This window comes from Notothenia coriiceps, unplaced genomic scaffold (genome assembly GCF_000735185.1).
Source record: "Notothenia coriiceps isolate Sejong01 unplaced genomic scaffold, NC01 NC01_scaffold00008980, whole genome shotgun sequence".
NCBI classification, from domain to species: domain Eukaryota; kingdom Metazoa; phylum Chordata; class Actinopteri; order Perciformes; family Nototheniidae; genus Notothenia; species Notothenia coriiceps.
The window spans coordinates 1-3,618 of record NW_011341681.1 but is presented as its reverse complement, the minus strand read 5'-3'; the positions used below and the strand labels follow the sequence as shown (position 1 = coordinate 3,618).

Below are 3,618 nucleotides of genomic sequence, written 5' to 3'. Positions count from 1 at the left end.
GGGGGGGCAGGATGTATAACGCAAGACAAATTGAGAGCATCAGCAAAATAATCGTTTTATTGCGATTACGCTGTTTTCGTAATCGTTGCAAGACAAATTGAGATTAGTGGGTAGGGGGTAGTGTGTAGGGGGTAGGGGGTAGTGTGTAGGGGGTAGTGTGTAGGGGGTAGTGTGTAAGGAGTAGGGGGTAGTGTGTAGGGGGTAGTGTGTAGGGGGTAGGGTGTGGTTTGGGCCTAAGTGTCCAGGTGAGTCACGTTTCTCTTCTTCTGTGGTTTCCTGCAGACACACCTGGAGCAGAAGGTGATCTACGAGAAGGTGAGTGGACCTGAGATATTAAAAAGGCAGAAAATAATAAATAATCATCCCACCTTTTTAAACAAACGTTTCCTCTCGTCTCCAGGCGTGCTTCCCGATCCTCCGTAACTACGTCCTGCTCCTCGCCGACATCATGATCGGAGTCTTCTTCACTCTGGCTGTTCTGGCGGTGAGAATTAATCTTTTATATTTATTAACACAAACCCTATTTATTTATTTTCTTATAGTTTTCGCACTTTAATCTGGGATGATGTTGCTGTTAATCCGTACGTGTTGTTCTCGTGAATTCTGAGGTTTTTCTCGTTAAATAACCCTTTTTTTAAATATCTGAAAATATCCACATTTGTACGTTTTTCTTTTCGTGAAGTCACCTCAGAATACAACTTCGGAAAAGGGGAAGATTATTATGTGTTAATATAATTGTTTTTGATTAGATTCAACACCTAAATCTCAGCGTATCCAAAACTACACATTACCGTCATTTAACTTTTTTATTGAATATAACAGATTTTATTCTGTTATGATTGTGCTAATATTATAAATCTAATCCATGAATCTCAGAATATTTAAAATAACACATTTTGTAAATAAAAGTGTTTTTTTCCCTTTACATTCTTTATTTTTCCCTGTTCATTTTTTGTATTTATAGATTTAATACGATTTTCGCTAACACTCAGAGCTAACCTGTACTGGAGAGCATGTGTGTGAAGAAGCAGGAAGTAAAAAGGAACTCACCTTGTGGTATAACCGGCAAGAGAGAAAGCCTTTGAGCTCCATACTGTTTCAGAGAGAATCCTTGATAATCCATGATATGGTGTTTCATCACGGCAGCATTTAGTTTAGACAGTAGCTGCCGGGTGCATGAGCTCAGACCCCTCCTCTTGAATAGCATGATCGGTGACCTTTACCATTAAAACTAAAAAGTAGAATTGTATTTACCTCTTCGTCTCACTTCCTGTTCTCCTTTTGTTATTGAATACCAAACATTGAACCCATGACCCCCTGCAGCTGCTGGGCCTGGCTCTGAGCTCGGTGATGATCCATCAGATGCGCCACGCCCTCCGTGCCCCGATGATGACGATCCCCGCCATCTTCTCCGCCATGCCGCCCAAATACGAGGAGCTGAAAAACCCTCCGGAGTATTAAACACTCCTCCTCCTCCTCCTCCTCCTCCTCCTCTTCTTCTTCCTCGTCCTCTTCATGTATTCATTCAGTGCCATATCGTGCCTTACTCGTGACATTGGGTTTATTCTCTAATGCAGATCAGCTTTTTGATGTATTAATCACAGAGGTTTTTTTGTCTGATTTTGTTCATTGCTTTTTGTGTTTTCCTCTCAACATTAAACGTTAGGTTGCAAAATATTTAGTTTAAGAACATTTTGAGACTATTCTCTCCATTTTGGCTCGTTTTGTTTTTATAATAATACAATAATAATAAATACGTTTTGGCTTTAGATTAATTTCTAATACACGTTTTGAATTTGGGACAACATTTTGGCAATTTATTCCTTAAAATGTGATTGTTTTCTAAGGAACTGTGTGTTCCATATTTCACAAAAGAAAAGGAAATTAGTGCATTTAAAAAAGTTAAAAGTCAAACTACATTGAAAGATCACTAATGTAAAGGTTTGATAGTCTTGAATGCTCTTAACATCCTGATAGCAGTAAATACATTAAATGCTTTAAAAATAAATACATAAAAACATCTCATCTCTGGAAGCCGTAGTACTGTAACGACCAATCATCTGAGCCGGCCCGGCTAAAGTAACTGGATGGCCTACCTGCCTGTCAGCCCTCCATCTCATGCACAAACTTGCTGCAGTTTCACTTTCATTTATCTCTCGTTATAATGTTTACAAAGCAACTTTTTGATACTTTTCTTTTTCTTAATTGGTTGAAACTATCAAATGAATGTAGTTTGAAGACCAAAGTGCCTTCAATGCTTGCACTGATCGTCATTTTTTATATTTAATGGGCCTTTTTAACGCACAAAGCATTATCTTCCACTTTGACAAAAGATATCTTAAATGTAAAATATGTTTTTGGTAGATTTAAGTCAAACGTGTAAAAACAGACTTATTTTGAAATTAAAATGCTTTTAGTTTGAAATCCAGGATAAATGTTATTTTGATTGAAATGTGTATTTTAAAAAGGGAGAAAGTGTCTTTAATTAAACAACTGGAATTGGATACAAAGGGAAAAATGCTTTTGTTTGTGCTGTTTGTCTCTTTGTGACTAAAGCTGTAAACTGATGACTTTCAAAAAATAAAATAAATACAAAACAAACTGGTTGGATATTTATGAACTAGTATAAGATTATCCAGAGTTATACTTTCGATGCATGTGAATACATTTCTTAGAATAAGATTAGTTTTCCTGTAAAATCCAGTTTTCTAAAGACCATCTTTACAAAACACTTTCGACACGAGCAGTTTATAAAATTATAGAACTGATTATTTCCCAAAGGAAGATCTGGGTTTTGGAACAATGTTGTAAATGTATCGTTAAGTAGATAGAATCGGGATGAACCCCTCTTTAATGGTCTCACATGCAGAGCACACAGCACACACAGTGACATTTGGCCTCTGCTTTTAACCCATCCTAGCACCAGGAGTCTAGAACTAGGAGTCTAGTACCAGGGGTCTAGAACAAGGAGTCTAGAACTAGGACTCTAGCACCAGGAGTCTAGCACCAGGAGTCTAGCACTAGGAGTCTAGAACCAGGAGTCTAGTACCAGGAGTCCAGGAGTCTAGAACCAGCACCAGGAGTCTAGCACCAGGAGTCTAGTACCAGGAGTCCAGGAGTCTAGCACCAGGAGTCTAGTCCCAGGAGTCTAGAACCAGGAGTCTAGCACCAGGAGTCTAGTACCAGGAGTCTAGAACTAGCACCAGGAGTCTAGTACCAGGAGTCTAGAACCAGGAGTCTAGTACCAGGAGTCTAGCACCAGGAGTCTAGCACCAGGAGTCTAGTACCAGGAGTCTAGCACCAGGAGTCTAGAACCAGGAGTCTAGAACTAGGAGTCTAGTACCAGGAGTCTAGCACCAGGAGTCTAGAACTAGGAGTCTAGCACCAGGAGTCTAGTACCAGGAGTCTAGCACCAGGAGTCTAGCACCAGGAGTCTAGAACTAGGAGTTTAGTACCAGGAGTCTAGCACCAGGAGTCTAGAACTAGGAGTCTAGAACCAGGAGTCTAGTACCAGGAGTCTAGCACCAGGAGTCTAGAACTAGGAGTCTAGTACCAGGGGTCTAGCACCAGGAGTCCAGTACCAGGAACAGTGGGCACACTACTCTCCAAGTAGAAGTC

General features: G+C 40.0%; 1 long non-coding RNA gene across 1 annotated transcript; it reads left to right on the top strand.

Annotated features, from left to right (window-relative positions):
• Positions 1 to 219: 219 nt before the first annotated feature.
• Positions 220 to 2,601, top strand: LOC104944988 (uncharacterized). Its single transcript, XR_798289.1, has 3 exons — positions 220 to 315; positions 401 to 484; positions 1,324 to 2,601. It is a non-coding gene; the product is annotated as an uncharacterized lncRNA (long non-coding RNA).
• Positions 2,602 to 3,618: the final 1,017 nt, after the last annotated feature.